At 44.2% G+C, this 18,971-nt stretch overlaps 1 long non-coding RNA gene across 1 annotated transcript; it reads right to left on the bottom strand.

Annotated features, from left to right (window-relative positions):
• Positions 1-586: 586 nt before the first annotated feature.
• Positions 587-10,690, bottom strand: LOC142491182 (uncharacterized). Its single transcript, XR_012800333.1, has 3 exons — positions 9,883-10,690; positions 7,810-7,949; positions 587-796 (listed from the first exon to the last, which is right to left on the bottom strand). It is a non-coding gene; the product is annotated as an uncharacterized LOC142491182 (long non-coding RNA).
• Between the last annotated feature and the right edge of the window lie 8,281 nt (positions 10,691-18,971).

Here is an 18,971-nt window from a genome sequence, read left to right as displayed (position 1 = left end):
TTTTTTGTTTACCTTGACGTTTGGTATGCAGGTTTACGACGCTTTGGCCAAAGGGTTTAAATAAAAAAACAAGTAATTACTATTATTATTGAAGTAGTTAAACTTTATACTTATTACCATATATGTTTTGTCAATTTGGTATAGCATTGGGCACCCCTGTCTTTTGTCATGTTTGCATAATGGCTGATTTTAATAATCCAGACATAGATTACGACAATGAGAAACATTACAACAAAAGGAAACCGATTTTTGAGGTGCATGAAGACAAATTCATGACCCAGGAGAGGAACAATACTGGATTAGGTAATATCAAATAATGTAGAAGTCATAACAAATATTCAAGTCCGGGAAAATTTGGGTAACAGTGATCATACCATGGTCTCATTTAAAACAAATTATCAAAAACCATATTACTTGGGTTCAACAAAGACTTTAAACTTTAGAAAGACAGATTTTAATAAACGGAGGACTAATCTACAAGGAATAAATTGGGATGCTGATTTGCAGGGGACATGTGGAAGATAAATGGGCAGTCTTTAAAACATTGTTAGAAAAGTACACTTATCAGTGTATACCCTTGGGTAATAAATATAAAAGAAACAAGAGTGATAAAGCACCCAACAGGCTCGAAACGCATAGGAGAGTTCCTTGTACCTCCTTTTTGGTTATGTTTAATTAATACATATTTTTTTTTTACAACCATTTGACCCTGACTCCCTTGGCTCTGCGTTGCTTTCACTTTGCCTCTTCTGCTCCTAGATTTTTCATCTGTGGCTTGTCACGCCCCAAACAGAGACTCAAGGAGTAGGTAAGGAAAAGGGAACAAAAAAATAAAAATGTTAGTACTAAGAATTGATGAAGAAGTTTATTTGAATAGAAACTCCCAATGAGGTTTTAGGTGTGTGGATTTTTTCCCACGCACCTTAACCCTCAAGGAACATTGTGTCACTTTATTCAGAAGAATGCAAAAGACGTGTCATTTTCAAAGACTTTTTGAACTCTCTCAGTAACCTTTACCCACTCTGTGATAGAGTTCTCTTCATGTGTATCTCTGATATTATTAGTTAAGATTCTGGTTTAAAGATATCTCCATCTGGAACTACTTGAGAAACTCATATACCCTTTCTTGACTATACCTCCTTTTAAAGGAAGCCTATGGGGAGGGAGCTACAGGTATGAATACTGAGTGAGGAATAGAGCTCAACACTTTAGTATGCTGTGAGTCACAGTGGTGCTACATGATGGATATGCACAAAGGTGGCTACGGTAAAACATTGTTATTTCCCTTAAGAAAAGTTGCATGATAAAAAACATTGCGTGTAATCATGATTTGGACTGTTAAGTACTTGAACCATTCAATAGCCATATCGTGGCCAGGGTAAAAAAATATTCATTGTGCCATCTGCCAGACACATATTGAATTGAAGTTAAACTCTACAAACTGCACAAAGTGAGTCTGTTGGCTTCCTGCAACCAGACCACATCACACAAAGTGTTATTGGGTTGACAATTCTAAGGCACCTTATGAGTATGGAGTATGGTGTCAGACCCAACAGGAGCAGAAGCCACACCAGCTTTGTTATTCAGGACAACAGCTCTAGCAGTGTGAGCTAAGCCAGCTGTTGGCTAGCACCACTGTCAGAGCATACTTTTGAGTTCTACTTCCCACTGAGTGCTAATACCTGGTAAAGCACTTTATCCTCTTCTGAGACACAGAACCATATCTAATAAGCAGTCTTCTGCCATGAGAAGAACAAAGAAACAAGCACAAACAGAACCAATAATAGTTAATCAAAAATTGTGACTTAATTGAGTTTAAAGTCCTTGAAATGAATTAATGTAAATGTATCACCCTGGAAGAGAGATGCAGCACTTTCGGAAGATGTTTCCCAACATCTATTAGGGCAAGGCAGCAAAAACTCTAAAGCACAAACCTCTCGTGGTGTCAGAAAAAAATCAGACCTTTTCATCGTTATTAATACAAAAATAAACTGTGCACTAACTGTGTAATAAGTGAATTATATTATACGATTAAGCATAATATGTTTAAACCAATTTAGAGTGCAGTAAGTGATAAAGGAATGATAGTGATCTTATCCTATCAATAAAGTGACGTGAATACAATAAACCTTAAATCATGTAAAAAGAGTCTGCTGCCGGTCAATGCGGATGGCTCAACAACAAACAAAATGGACATGAAAAAGAAAGAAGCGGCACACAACTCATGGGGTAAATAAGTAATTATATTAGACCAATAAAAAGTGATAGAATGCACGTACAAAATAGTCAGTTATTCAGGCAGGGCATGTTTGGGGTATACCACTACTGGATACAGATGACTGCTACACTGCTTTGCAGACTGCTGCCTCCGATCCGGACAGAAGTGTCTCTCATTTGCCACTGCAGTTCTTAGGTAAGATTTATCACTCAAAGCACAGTCCGTTCATCAAAGTCCAGAAAGTAGCATGTATCATACACTGGAACAAATACAAGTCCCTCTCTGAATCCTTGCCAGAGAATGATGTGCTGCAAGCTATCGGCACCATACACCGGGAAAGCTGACGTCACTGGGGTCCGCCGCAACTCAGCGCGACCAATTGTAAAGAGCAGTGAAGTCCCATAGATTAACGGAGTAAGCTTGCAAAGCAATGTATCAGGGGAACAGTGTCCAACATCAGATCATCCTACGCGTTTCATAGACCAAACTACAATCCCTGATGAAGCGCGCTGTGGGCAAATTGTCCTCCAGGCTTTCCAAACAGAAGGTATATCAATTGCAGGAACTCGGCTCAAATTCATGTTCAGAATTAGGAGGCCTCCTGGCAATTCGTAATGCTGGGCAGGCACGTGGGCCATCGTAATAACTCGAGAGCTCCAAAAGTCAGTAATAGTCCCAACTCTGACTTGTCCAGTAATAATCCGTAGCTCACTGTTGGGTGGGGTCGCTGTGTCTGTGATCTCACACGTGACAGCAATTAACTTGTTGGCTCCTCCCCTCAGTGAAACTGATAGGCTAAGGCAGTCCAGACAAGTCACGACCAAGGCTTTCACACCAAGAGCAATAGTCCTGCAAAACTCTTGCACAAACTTGCACGTTGCACTCCGATTGTGGCGGGAATAGTCTGTGGCATTCACAATATTTTGCAACAGTACAATAAAACTGTAGAATCAGTAACAGTACAGCAACAACATGAGAGCATTTCCTCAACAGGAAAATATTCACAGTCCATAGCGTTATGTTGCAAAAACTTTGGGGATGCTCCAAAAGTTCCAAACACAAGCATATAGGAAAAATACTTTAATTCCTCAAGTCCAAACCCAAAAAAATTCAACTCCTTAAGCCCCACATTGGACGCCAAAATGTAAGACCCCTAGTGCCCTAACCCAAGGGATAGGGTGTACAGTGAAAATGGAGGAATATAAACAGACTCTGACACTTTGAATGGGGTTTGTACCTGAATAAAGGGTGTAGGTGCTCAGTGGTTACCTGGCTGCATCAACAGGACAGGTCTTCAGGTGCATCTCAGGGTAGATGGACCCGTGCTGGCTTGTATGAGGAGTGGTGGAAAAATAAAGAGAGCACCAGGAACCATTAACTTAGTTTATTAAACAGCAACTTAGGCATCACAAACAGAACTAGTTTTCAGCACTCTGGGACTCTGGAGTCCAGTTTCCTACTTGCTATGAGCCTTGTAGTGCTCACTCTCCCTAAGAGCCTCTTGCCTGCCCAGGATAGATCAGGGAATTACTCACTGAAACTCCTGGCCGACCCCTCTAGGACTTTCCTCTTGAAAACCTACGATGGGAACTACTCTCTACTGTAGAGAAGTCTTATTTGATCACTGGTAATCTGAGCCCCCCCCCCCCCAAACACTGGGAAGATTGCCCTAGCACTGAAAACAAACAAAGGGGCTATTGCCTGCCTTACAGGATAGCATAGCCTGGAGACCTGCCAAAGTCCCCCTGGATGGTAAGGGGATCCTCCTGATGTTAATTGGGGTATGAGTACAAAATGGCTGATCCCAACCTTATATACTCAGGGGGTGTGAACAAAAATCCACCCAAGTAACTGGGCATATTAGATGTTGCAATATGGTCACGCCATGTCAGATGACCATTTTGGCAGTTTCTAGAATTAAACACTGCCCTTGAAAAGGCAATATTATAGGCAACATTTTAACTTACTGAGGCCTTGTGAGGATTTAACCCCTACACGGCCTGCAGCTACCAGGGCTGACATGCAGGGATTTCTAAACTTTAGCAAGGGTGCTACGATATGATGTGTCATGCTGGATGTAGCATTGAGGCTCTCTGCCTCTTGCTTATACATTTTCACATACCCAGTAGTATTCCTTTCTGACATAAATATATATGGCGAGGTGGGTCTGGGTGTGAGCATACAGCTGTTGTGTGTGTACATTTTAATTTGTAAACAATTTTTTGGAGGTCTGTGACCCTCCACCCTGTTTCCAAGCTCGCCCTGCCCACCTTTAAATAGCAAGCCCTGAGAGGCAGCTGCGAAGGACCACTCGGTCTTATAAGACTACTCCCTCTTAGTAGAGAGGTTAAGAGGATGTTTGCATAGATAGTGTTAGGACTTGCAGAAAGGGGACACACCTTAACGTGGTCTGCAAGCTTACAAATGCTTTGGCCAAAGAATTTAACTAAGTGACTCTCACTTTCAGAAGAGAAGGAAAAAAACAGGAAGAGCACTACTGTAGGTATCAAAAAAGTAGAAAGGAGGGTGCCATAAAAAGATTATTTATTGGTCATGGAAAAACAGCACAATGGAGAGCCCTACCAACGTTTCACGCTTCACAGAGCGCTTTCTCAAGGTATACATCTCACAACTTTATTAACATATTATAGACACAGAATGACATAACCAGTCAATACTCACAGCTCACATGCGATCCACCCACTTTGATTGCTAATGATCTTCTGATGTGTATACACCTAATCAGTATATTCAGACACAGAGACGACAGTGACTAACTCCGCCCCCAACTACCAATCCGGAGACATGCGTGGTCTAGAAACCCCCAGTAGTACGTGCTTGCGCAGTAACCAACTGTGGGAGAGTCCTCAATGTCAATGGAGGCCGTGGGGTGTGGGGAGAGCGCATCATCAAATGGCCCTGACTGTATACCTCACTGGGGCTCTATGTGCGCGCGTAACTGCGCTCTGCAAGACACTAGTCCCTCCCCGCAGGGGGAGCAGACACAGTGAGCTCCGGACCATCGACGGAGTGCGCTTGCGCAATACCAACCGTCGCGTCAGAGGCTCACAGAATACCCCAAGTGCGGAGTGGGAGAATGAAAAGCCAGAGCACAGAATTATGCGCAGCACAGAGGGTGAACACATAGTGTGCTGTGAAATACAAACACATAACATTATTAAAATCAATAAACTTAAAATATATATGGAAAGAGAATGTTGTGCGCCAGTGGCACTCCACGATTTGATCTGGTTACCAAAACAATGCAAAAAAGGCATTGGGACGCCGCTCTTAGCAGTGGCGAACTCCTTGGCGGTCTGGGAGACATCCAAATTTAAAGCTAACTTAACATCACCACAAACACTAATGACCCCCCTATGGGGCAATCCGGATTTTGCTCCGGGGCTGTTGGGCGATAAATTTATAAAATGGACGCAAGCAGGGTACAATCGATTGAAGGACCTGGAGGGTACAAGATCTATCAAGACGTTCGATATGCTTAAAGATGAATCAAATTGACCAAATTCAGAGTTATTTAGATTCCTCCAGGTCAGGGCATTCTATAACAAATTCCCCGTTCGTCCCGCACAAACTAATTTTGAACAGCTGTGTTCAAGTCCAACGGACACGCGGGGACTTACTTCTCGGATGTACAGGGAGGTAGTCTGTCCAGCAAAAGTAGACAGCCCCCGACTGCGATACATGCGACAGTGGGAAACAGAGCTAGGGGATACATTAGAGGACGAAGAATGGGACCACATATTGCAATCTGCCGCAAAAAGCTCAATATGTGTCACGTTAAAGGAGAACGCATATAAGGTCCTAATGCGGTGGTACCATACCCCGGCTAAATTAGCTAAATTTGTCAAGGGTTATTCGCCGCTCTGCCCAAAACAGTGCGGTGAAGTAGCTGATCTTAAACATATGCTGTGGTCTTGCCCAAGGGTGGCCCCGATATGGGAAGCTATTCGAGATTGGTTGCAAGGGATTCTCGAATTAGAGATCCCCCTGGATCCGTGGCTGTTCCATGTGGGCAGGCGGCCCCAGGACATGTCTAGAACGACGCACAAATTGGTCATGCACTTCGCGACCGCCACCCGGTGCGAGATCGCAGCATTGTGGAAGCAGAACGAGATCCCAATCATCCCCAAAATCAGGAATCGAATTTGGCACGTTTGCCAGATGGAACAGTTGACGAGTTGGGTCAATGACTCTGGCACTAAATTTCTAAAAGTCTGGGACCCGTGGTTAGCCCAAACCAACATCCCAGGGGTGGACGCCGCCACAATTTTGCATTAATAATAACAAATGCGTTCTCCTTGGATGGGACAGACTGGACATCGACGTAGGGACACACTAGACAGAGCCATCCAGCAGGTACAGTAGGCGACAAGCTCAGGGGAACCAGGATGCAGTCGCCCCGGGTCGCACAAACCCATCTCCGGAGCTTCACAAGATCACCCCCACCCTCCTCCCCCCCACCCTCTGTGTCCTCCCCCTAGTCCTGTGAGTCAGGTATGTCTTGTCTTACTTCCCTCTATGTCGTTCGTCTGATGCTGTTATTGCCGACAACTGTTAAAAGTGGATTATCTGTAATGTACGCCTATGGGAGGTGAGTTTCTGTATATCTGATAACCACAAATAAAAATTGAAAGTTGAAAAAAAAAAAATATATATATATATATATTAACAAAGAAAACATATTTGTAGAACCCCCCTGTCTTAATCTCTTCTAAATGATGTTAATCGACCAGAAGGGGTAAATAAAAACTATCACTTGACATATGTATAGTCAAACCAACACCCTGATTTGTTTAGGGAGCTGATGATGGTGAATAAATAGAGTGGATATAGAAAGGTAAGCAAAGAACATGAGATTGAGTGGAGAAACCTAATATAATGTGATGATAAGATGTTATTTGTCTAGAAAGGTTCCCCCATACATATATGCCCATAGTTGCTTAGCACATATATCAGTATATAACCTTAGCTAGTACATCCAGCTGTTGAAACATAACAAAGTGTATAACATATATACATATACTTGACAGGAAAAAATACTCTATCATAGCTTCCAAGATCATTTTGAAGCTTATTAAACAAAAAAGTACAAAAAGATGTAAGAGCAACCAGTTAAAGGGAGGAGAGCAACATATTGAGGAAACATTTTGAAAGAATGACATCCTCAAAAAAGCGCCTTAATAGAAGGGCATCTTGTTAAAAAATAATAAAGAAAAGAAAAGAAAGAAGACTGAAAAGAGAAGGCATAATCAAGACAGTAATATTTACCATGCAATCATAAATCAGATTGTATTAAGTTAGATGATTACACAATAGACCAACTCAAAGCAAAAAAACAAAAACAAAAAAAAGGGTAAAAAAAAAAAAAACTTTACCAAAAATAATGATCAAGAGCCAATTGAGATACATGTTCAAATTGCGTTAAACATTCCATTCATCAAGTTGTTAAGAATTATATTGAAAATTTTAATGTACAGGAGTAGTGCACATGCATAAGTACAATCCATGGGTAGCTCAATATTAAAGGGTGTTCACTATGGGATCATGATCCATATTCCGCCAAAACCTACCCAAAAGATAAAGGGTGGTCTAGTTATCCAGAAACGGACGCAGATCCCAATCGGTGTTCAGGCCAGAAGGAACCCTTGTTTTGATAGTAAATATCCAAAAGAGTTCTCGTCGATTCAGCGCATTCAATTTGTCACCACCTCTGATGGAACAAGAGACTTGTTCAATTCCCATAAAGGAAAAACCCGACAAGCCTCCCTGACTACAACATGAGAAGTGCTTAGATACAGGGTGCAGTAGATCACCTCTTTCAATTAGGCGCACATGTTCCATAATTCTAACCTTAAGGGCTCGAATGGTTCGCCCAATGTATTGTTTTCCACAGCGGCAGGTCAGGAGGTAAACAACAAATTTTGTATTGCAATTAATAAATGTCCTAGATTTATAACACTGACCTGTCGCTGTGGATAAGAAATCTGACCCTGTCTCCATGTATCTGCAGACTTTGCATTTGGAGCATCTAAAGGAACCAACCGGGAGAGGGTTTCTAATCATATCAACAGGGGATTGGAAAAGACTTGGGGACACCGAATTTGAAATAGTTTTAGCACGTCTAAAGACAAATTTGGGTCCCTCATTGAAAATGTCCTTGAGGGTAGTATCTACAGATAGAGCATTCCAATGTTTTCAAACTATCTGCTTAATCTGTTCGGATTGTACACTGTATTGAGTAATAAACAGAGGTGTTTATGTTACTGTATTCTTTTTTGTCTTTATTGTCTCCTCCGTTTTATTTCTAAATAGAGAGGATCTCTCCATAAGGACAACTTCCTCAAGTGTCTTTTCCAAGTCACCCCTATTGTAGCCTCTAGCTGTAAATCTTTCTAAAAGGTCCCTTGACTGTTTGTTGAAATCATCAAGTGTAGAACAATTCCGCTTTATGCGTATAAATTGTCCCTTGGGGATTCCTTTAATTAATCACCTGGGGTGGCAGCTGTCCGCTCTCAAAAATGTGTTGCGAGAATTAGTTTTTCTAAAGATATCGCTTTGTATGGTTTTGCTCTGATCAATAAACAAAAGCAAACCCAAAAAGTGAATGTGGTGATAATCAAAATTGTGCGTGAAATATAAATTTAAATTATTATTATTCAAGTGATCAATAAATAATAACAGTGATTGTGCTCCCCCTTGCCAAATAAGAATAAGGTCATCTATATAACGTTTGTAAAATCTAATGTGGTGCCTATAAGGATTTCTATCTCCAAACACGTAGAACGACTCCCACCATCCTAAAAATAAATTGGCATAGGATGGGGCAAAGCTGGTACCCATAGCCATTCCACGCGTCTGGAGAAAGAAAGTGCCATCAAACAGAAAATAATTGTGAGTGAGTAAGTATTCAATTGAATCCAAAAGAAAAGTGCATTGTGCCTGTGAGAGATCGGATTTATCCAAAAATAATTTTACAGCTGCCACCCCATATTGGTGTTCAATCACCGTATAAAGGGATGTGATGTCAAGTGTGACCCATAGAAAGTTAGTTTCCCATTTGATCAGTTCTAGATGTTTAAGGAGAGCACCACTGTCTCTTTTTTAAGATGGTAAATGTTGCACAAAATCCTGCAAGTATGTATCCACATATCTGGAAACACGATCACCCGAAGACCCAATGCTAGAGACTATTGCCCTCCCAGGAGGGGAGACCAGAGTCTTATGGATCTTCGGGAGATGGTGAAAAATAGGGATAACCGGGTGTTCCTTATATAGAAAATTAATTTCCTTTTGATCAAGTACACCCAAAATCTGTCCAAGCTCCAGTAGTAATTTTAGTTCTCTCAAAAAAGATACAGTGGGGTCTCCTGCGAGTCTAATATATGAGGTTAGATTTCCCAGTTACCTGAGGGCCTCATCCCTATAAGAGTTGCTGTCTAGGATCACAATGGCCCCCCCTTTGTTCGCCCCCTTGTTAACTATATTTTTATTACTCTGTAGGGTACTGAGTGCTGTTTTCTAATCTTTAGTGAGATTGCTTGTGGGCAATTTCAATGGAGACATCTGAAAGGTATATCCTCTTGATAAAAGAGTGAGATCTCTTTCCACAAGTTTCTCAAACAAAATCAAGCTGTTACCCTTACATTGTGTGGGATAAAAATTCGATTGCCTCTTGAGGCCAGAGGGTTTCCGTCCTAGGAAGTTATCTGGATCAAACTCCTCCTCCTGTTCATCAAGGAGCTCATTCAAATCCTGCAAATTACAAAAATCCTCAAAAGTGGTAATAGTATCCTCAATAACCTCAATAACCCTTCACTTTCAGAAGATAAGTATTTAACTATAGTATATGATCGGTCATGTTGGATGTTGCGTTGAAGCCATAATTACTGTCCTCATGGCTGTGAGATCTGTAGCTGCAATGCCGCCACACCGGCACCGTGAAAACCGCGGCACCGAGGACAGTAAGGCTGAGCTTATAGAGCCGGCAATGGCGACGCGAACGTCGCGTCAAAACAAATGCATTGCCGCCGTTGCGTGTGCTTATAGTGCACGCTATGGCGACGGAGCGACGGTGCTACCAAAAATCTGTCAGTCACTGATATTTTATTTTTTCGGTCACGGTCTCCCCTTTTTGGCCAATCAGGAGCTTCTCCATCCCTCTGCCTTCCCCCTTTATGACGTCGCTGGCCTTGTAGCCAGCGACGTCGCCTAAATTTGAAATTTTACCGTTGCAATGGCGACGGGTGACGTCATCGGTCACGTCACCAGCACTATAAGCGCAGCCTAAGTCTGGACACATCTGTAGGTAGATGTGTTATAACAGTACTACTTGATTTTTTTTATGGTGTTTTTATGCATAACATAAAAGTGAGGAATAGGTCCATCCTTGTAAAGGATGGAAATATGTACCAAAGGGAAAGGGCAACAAAGATTTTAAATGTGTACCATTTGGGGAAGTTTAAGGGTGACTTCACTTAGGATAAAATAGTGCCAAGAGCCCCTGAAATAAAGAGACACATGCTATATGGGCAGCGCATTTAAGTACTTTAAAATCCTAAAAGCTAGAGTCTACATTTTAAACTGCACATATACTGTATATTCATTTTATGGAAGTGATACGCCATGTGAAGGGTAAGTATTTAGTGTTTATTACAGAAGGCTGTGAAAGTCAGACAAGCCAAGGGGAGCATATCTTGGTTTTGTTTATTAAAGCCGCACCTAACGTTGGATGCTTCCTCTCCATGTTACATTTTCCAAGCAGATTCTGGATAGGATTTTGGAAAGTAGTCATCACTTTACATTTGTTCTCTTCTTGCTATCTGGGAGCAGTCATTTAGAAAAGGCTGATGCTTGGTACAATGCTTGGAGTATTACGTAGCCTCTCCAGTTGGCTTTGGAATTTGTTTTAATCACTGCCCAATAAGCTCAACAGGGACAACAAATTCAGGACTTTCCCAAACCTATCTTTTTTGTTTGACTCCCATTATATATAAGGAATGTATCATTTTCCATCTGTCTATCAACAGCATGCTAACCGCATGTCCGTATCATTCTCATGCAACCCAAGTTTCGGGAAACGAAAATCTAATTTTTTTTTCATTATTTTTTATTATTTGACCCTGGTGCACTACAATTTTTCCGTTATTTGTATGAGTTCATTTTATTTTCAGTTGGCAGCGTTTCTGCAAGTGGGAGACGACAGCCTTGTTTTTAAGCCAATGATGCTTCACCGTCCTTACGGCTCTCTTGCAGGTATCAAAATAAGATCATTCCACATACAGTCCCTCATTTTATAAAGCTGTGTTGAAGCTGGCATTGAGCAAAAGTGATGAAAGCCTTACTCTTATTTTATGATCATGAAAATTCCATTTATGAATTTTGTTACATCACCATTGGATAAAATTCCGTGTCTTTTATCAAGCTGACAGTTTTGCTGCATCTAGCAAAATCTATCAAGTTATTTTCATTTATTTTATTTTTAAAGCACTAATGTTTTGAAGACATACTGTATCATAAAGTGGAAAAAAATCACACTTATCAAAAATGTCTTACATTTCATTGAGCTTTTTAATCATAAGAGCTAAACACATGTAAATAAATATTACATTTAATGAAAAAAATATGAAGTCAATTGCAGATTCACCTACTGTATGACCAAAGTGATGGTAACTTATGCATGCTGACAAATATATTATACCATTATTCAGCTTTGATACTATGTTATAGGTATAGATTTTCTATATATGTCTTATTGTGAGTATAAAGGTCACTTAAAGTGCCCTACTGTATGTTATGCTAGTACTGTTAGTATTATTTTATTACAATTGTTTTTTTTTTATAAAGTTAGCCTAAATATATTTTATTAAATGTACTGCTTTATTTTTATGGACACAATGGTTAACTCCAGATCATGCCTTGCAATTTGGTAAATTGATTGAATCCTATACAGACCATGTGATTGGTGCAACATGGGTTAGCAATCAATCTATCAAAATACATGTGCACCTATATATAGTAGGCTACAACTACACATGAATATACTGTACCTCTGAAGAAGTCTGAATTAAGATGAAACGTGTAAGGTGTTCTTGCCTACCCATACACTAAACATACACTATCGTAAGTGATTCTAATAGAAAGTTATTTCCATAAGCGGACTCTCAGCTACATGATTTCCCAGTATCTTGCATGAATCTCCTGCACCTCTGTGAAGTTAGTAACAGCTGATGGGAGGACTGGAGAGGAAACAGTGCAAAAATCAGATCTAAGGGCATGAACAGCTGACCCACACTGCTCTAAGGCAGAGACAGAGACGCCGACATCTGTGGTCTCCATCACAGCTCAAACAGCTGATCTACACTGCTTCAATGCCAAAGCAATGATTCCGGCATCTGTGGCTTCCATTACAGCTTACAGCTGATTCATACCGCTTCAACACCGGGACAGAAACGCCGGCTCCTTTGGTTTTTGATCACAGGCAACAGCTGATCCATCGCAGCATTAAGACAGAGGCGCTGACATCTGCGGCTTCCACTGCAGCTCTTGGATTGTTATTACACATGACTATAACTCCGGCTACACTGTGAGTAGCATTCCACCATTGCGTGATACTAATAGTACTTCACTATATTGGTCTCTTTCCTTTATTTTAGAAGTTTACCAAGATTGCTTATTCCAACATATTTCACACCAATATACAGTACTAGGACTATTTATTAATTACATTGTCTAGGTTTGCGCCCAATGTTATAATATATATTTTGTGATGCCCACACCACGTTGCAGTCTCTTTTATCCCAATTTAAGGCCGTAAACACTGTATTTTCTATGCAGGGGTTTATTTACAGGGATTAAGTCATATACCACTGTCCCTTTAAGAAAAACCAAATAATAAAATAAACTCCTATTCCCTTTAGGGGAAGCTAACTACACCATAGCTTTCACCCTCACTAGTTGGATGACCAGCTAAGCTGGTTCCCACCCTCAAAACATGCCCTGGCATATGCAACAATCTACACAGTCTTTGCACACGGCAATAATAAAGGGTTTATGCTTATCTGTTTGTAAGTCCTTTGGAGCAGACGTCCCTGCTTCAGCCCAGCCTTGTGTCCTTCCTTTCTAGGGGAACTCAGACCCACGTTGAGCCCAGAGAAAATCTCCTCTGTACCAGCTTCCGCAGCTGGGGAGCACTTCAATCTCCCCCCCCCCCTTCTCTGTGGAAAAACAGTCTCTCTGCATAGCAGCTTTCAGTCTGTCTTTTAAACCACTTCCTTGTTTCACTAAGGAGTCCGATTAACTCCATTAGTTAGCTGCTGCTGCTGCTGGCTTCTCTTTGAGGAATTCACTCTCTGTGGACTGAAAAGAACATTTACTGCACTGTTCCAGCCCCTAGAGGACAGTGATGGCATCACAATATATATATATATATATATATATATATATATATATATATATATATATATATGTGCAAATACAACTTTATGCTCATCTGCATGTCTTAGGCAGGTCTGCAACCCCGCCTTTCCCCATTATCACCCAGCATACAGCACTTCCACTGCAGCAAGGGATTCTGGGAAATGACATGCAAAAAAAACATTTTTAACATGATTCCCTATAGGCTTAAGCTTGCTGCATGGTCACAGCTTTGAGCACAGCCAGGGTTAAGGTGCATACCCAGAAAACCTCCCACAGACAGCTGTTTCGACCTTGATGGGTCACATCAGTGTGGGGTTGATTTTAACTGGATATGCATGAGAGGCTATGGGATAGGCTATACCATAATACTGAGTTAAGTTATGGTGAGTAAAAAAAGTGACAAAAACCCTCCACAGGAAAGCAAATATGCAAATACAACTGTATGCTCATCTGCATGTCTTAGGCAGGTCTGCAACCCCGCCTTTCCCCATTATCACCCAGCATACAGCACTTCCACTGCAGCAAGGGATTCTGGGAAATGACATGCAAATGAGCACACAGTTTCACTTTTTGCCTCAAAAACCATTTTTAACATGGTTCCCTATAGGCTATATATATAATACTGAGTTAAGTTATGGTGAGTAAAAAAAGGGACAAAAACCCTCCACAGCAAAGCAAATATGTAAATATGTATTTACATTTATATATATATATATATACATACACAACCACAGATTAGTGAATAGATTATGTACATGCTTAAACAATTGATATCTCCTATAACCCTATGTGTACTACCTTTGGAAAAAGAAACAACATTGCTAGATGTTAAATGCCTACAGGTACTGTAGCGTGCCCTGCCACACCTCTGGCTCCCATGAACCCTAGAGATAGCCCCAGCACACATCACGCTGTGTTTCAATCCTACTAGAGGCCAATATGCTCTTAATATTCCGTGCTTGTCAAAAAATAACTGACGCCTTATCCGGCAGAATTGATCCCCAATAGGGATCACATTTCAAAATCTCACAATGTTTATTCAGGATATGTCCTTATCGCTCTTGAAAATTGATTACAGTTAGTAATAAATCTCGGAGCCCTAGGATTCTTGGTATCATCCTCCATATTAAATTTAGGCAAGTTCTTTCTTTTTGCCCTAGATTTAACTAGCAAGGAAGATCATTCCAAAGATACCACTTTATCAAATGATTCCTTAATTAGCTTAGGTTCCTAGCCTTCCTCCATTAACTTATTTTCTAAAATTGATGATCTACACTGCTTCAATACCAATGCAATGATTCCGGCATCTGTGGCTTCCATCGCAGCTTACAGCTGATTCAATCCGCTTCAACACCGGGACAGATACGCCGGTTCCTTTGTTTTCTTGATTACAGGCAACAGCTGATCCATCGCAGCATTAAGACAGAGACGCTGACATCTGCGGCTTCCACTGCAGCTCTTGGATTATAAGGGGGAACAACCATAATAGGTTCTGTCCATACAGCAAAATGAAAAACCTCCCAAGTTAAAAAGGCAGAGGGGTGAGCTCTGGGGAAGGGGCCACCTAACTCCAAACAACTGTTGCCAGTTAGAAATTGGATGTAGCATTTGGCTTCCCTGTCTTTTGTTATATACATTTGCCACGCTCAGTAGCACTTCTTTTGACTATATATATATATATATATATATATATATATATATATATATATACAGTGCTCGACAAACCCGGTCGCCAGCTCGCCAGCTGCGATCGGATATTGGCTCTTGGCCAGTAACCTTTCCCCTGCTCTGCAAAAAAAAATCCCCTGCTCGAGAAAAAAAAAAAAATTGAAAAAAAAAAAAATCGTAGCTGATTGGCTGTGACGCAGGATGGAGTTGCCAGGACTTCAAACCGCCCTTTGTGCACGGGTAAGTAATGGGGGGGGGGGACAGTGAGTGCGTGCATGCGCGTCTGCTGCTCCTCCCCTTCCTCCTGCTCCTCATATCCTCCTGTATAATTGTGTCAGCTCCTATAATTTACAATTTAAGGATCTGGTCATGGAGGAGTTTGGACAGATGCTTCAGGTGGGGGGAATATAATACACATTAAATATTTATATACAGTATACACTGATACATCCCCCCCTCCAGTGTTCCCACTGCCCGCGCAGGTCGGAACATACTGCAAAAGCCGGGGTGTTTCCCTCCCCCACCGTCCGGTGCCCGCGCGGGTCACATACTGTAGTAGCCGGGGTGTTTCTCTCCCCCCTCCTTCCAGTGTTCCCGCTGCCTGCGCGGGTCACATACTGAGGTAGTGGGCTGTTTCTCCCCCCCCCTCCCCTCCGGTGTTCCCGCTGCCCGCGCGGGTCACATACTGAGGTAGCGGGCTGTTTCTCCCCCCCCCCCTCCCCTCCGGTGTTCCCGCTGCCCGCGCGGGTCACATACTGAGGTAGCGGGCTGTTTCTCCCCCCCCCCTCCCCTCCGGTGTTCCCCCCCCCCCCCCTCCCCTCCGGTGTTCCCGCTGCTCGCGCGGGTCACATACTGAGGTAGCGGGCTGTTTCTCGCCCCCCTCTCCCCTCCGGTGTTCCCGCTGCCCGCGCGGGTCACATACTGAGGTAGTGGGCTGTTTCTCTCCCCCCCTCCCCTCCAGTGTTCCCGCTGCCCGCGCGGGTCACATACTGAGGTAGCGGGCTGTTTCTCCCCCCCCCTCCCCTCCGGTGTTCCCGCTGCTCGCGCGGGTCACATACTGAGGTAGCGGGCTGTTTCTCCCCCCCCTCCCCTCCCCTCTGGTGTTCCCGCTGCCCGCGCGGGTCACATACTGAGGTAGCGGGCTGTTTCTCTCCCCCCCTCCCCTCCGGTGTTCCCGCTGCTCGCGCGGGTTACATACTGAGGTAGCGGGCTGTTTCTCCCCCCCCCCTCCCCTCCGGTGTTCCCGCTGCCCGCGCGGGTCACATACTGAGGTAGCGGGCTGTTTCTCTCCCCCCCTCCCCTCCGGTGTTCCCGCTGCCCGCGCGGGTCACATACTGAGGTAGCGGGCTGTTTCTCCCCCCTCCTCCCCTCCGGTGTTCCCGCTGCTCGCGCGGGTCACATACTGAGGTAGCGGGCTGTTTCTCTCCCCCCCTCCCCTCTGGTGTTCCCGCTGCCCGCGCGGGTCTGAAGATATTGCAGTTGCCGGTGTTTCTCTCCCCTCGGTGCTCCCGCTGCTGGCGCGGGGCGGGAGGAAGTAGCGGGGTGTTTCTCTCTCTACCCCCCCCCCCCCCCCCTCTCCCCTCCGGCGCATGTCCCTTCCCGTGTGTGTGTGTGTGTGTGTGTGTGTGTGTACGGGTATGAGAGATTGAGTGTGTGTGTGTGTATGGGAGAGAGATTGTGTGTGTGTGTGTGTGTGTGTGTGTGTGTGTGTGTGTGTGTGTGTGTGTGTGTGTGTGTGTGTGTGTGTGTGTGTGTGTGTGTGTGTGTGTGTGTGTGTGTGTGTGTGTGTGTGTGTGTGTGTGTGTGTGCAGGACACAGAGGTAACCCTCCCAGTCAGTCACCCCCAGCCAGTCAGTCACCCCCCCCCACCCAGTCAGTCACCCCCCCCACCCAGTCAGTCACCCCCCCGACCCAGTCATCCCACCCCCCAGTCAGTTACCCCCCCCAGTTAGTTCCCCCCCCCAATCAGTTACCCCCCCAGTCAGTTACCCCCCGTCAGTCAGTTACCCCCCCCGTCAGTCAGTTTCCCCCCCCCGTCAGTCAGTTTTCCTCCCTCTCTGTCTCTCCCCCCTCTCTGTCTCTCCCCCCTCTCTATCTCACCCCCCCTCTCTGTCTCTCCCCCCACCTCTCTATCTCTCCCCCCACCTCTCTGTCTCTCCCCCCACCTCTCTGTCTCTCCCCCCACCTCTCTGTCTCTCCCCACCTCTCTGTCTCTCCACCCCCTCTCTCTCTCTGTCTCTCCCCTCTCTGTCTCTCCCCCTCTCCCCTCTCTGTCTCTCTGTCTCTCCCCTTTCTGTCTCTCCCCTCTGTCTCTCCCCTCTCTGCCTCTCCCCTCTCTGTCTCTCCCCTCTCTGTCTCTCCCCTCTCTGTCTCTCTGTCTCTCCCCTCTCTGTCTCTCCCCTCTCTGTCTCTCGGTCTCTCGCCTCTCGGTCTCTCGCCTCTCGGTCTCTCGCCTCTCGGTCTCTCGCCTCTCGGTCTCTCGCCTCTCTGTCTCTCCCCTCTCTGTCTCTCCCCTCTCTGTCTCTCGCCTCTCTGTCTCTCCCCTCTCTGTCTCTCCCCTCTCTGTCTCTCTGTCTCTCCCCTCTCTGTCTCTCTGTCTCTCCCCTCTCTGTCTCTCTGTCTCCCCCCTCTCTATCTCTCTGTCTCTCCCCTCTCTGTCTCTCTGTCTCCCCCCTCTCTGTCTCTCCCCTCTCTGTCTCTCTGTCTCTCCCCTCTCTGTCTCTCTGTCTCTCGCCTCTCTGTCTCTCGCCTCTCTGTCTCTCGCCTCTCTGTCTCTCGCCTCTCTGTCTCTCCCCTTTCTGTCTCTCTGTCTCTCCCCTCTCTGTCTCTCTCTCTCTCGCTCTCTCTCCCTTCTCTGTCTCTTCGCTCTCCCTTCTCTGTCTCTTCGCTCTCCCTTCTCTGTCTCTTCGCTCTTCCCTCTCTGTCTCTTCGCTCTTCCCTCTCTGTGTCTCCGCTCTTCCCTCTCTGTGTCTTCGCTCTTCCCTCTCTCCCCTCTCTGTCTCTCTCCCCTCTATGTCTCTCTCCCATCTCTGTCTCTCTCTCCCCTCTCTGTCTCTCTCTCCCCTCTCTGTCTCTCTCTCCCCTGTCTGTCTCTCTCTCCCCTCTCTGTCTCTCTCTCCCCTCTCTGTCTCTCTCTCCCCTCTCTGTCTCTCTCTCACTCTCTGCCTCACACTCTCGATCTGGATATCTTATTTACCCTGTATATATTAACTGCCCTATACTACACCGAAATAACCTATACTGCTTTCTTCCAGATCTGACTCAAGCTTCACACGGAATCCCCCCTAACCCAGAAGACAGGTATAACATTGCGGGAATGAGGGTACCTGGACATTGAAGAACTGCGGATCAGGTAAGATCCCATGCGGGATTGCTGCTTTAAATATTGTGAAGCGGGGGCATCCAGACTCTGGTTAAGGGGTGCAGGAAACTAGTCATTCACATCTGGCTTTTTTTTCTAGATCCGACATTTACACACACACACACACACACACACACACACACACACACACACACACACACACACACACACACACACACACACACACACACACACACACACATGTAACAAAGACTAATTGTAGTATAATGTAATATAGTAAATAAACTTATGTCAAAAACTAATGTTCTTACTAGGAATTTATTCAAT

The sequence above is a fragment of the Ascaphus truei genome, chromosome 3, assembly GCF_040206685.1.
Source record: "Ascaphus truei isolate aAscTru1 chromosome 3, aAscTru1.hap1, whole genome shotgun sequence".
NCBI lineage: Eukaryota > Metazoa > Chordata > Amphibia > Anura > Ascaphidae > Ascaphus > Ascaphus truei.
Note: the sequence above shows the minus strand (reverse complement) of the source record. Positions and strands in the feature narration are given on the sequence as shown.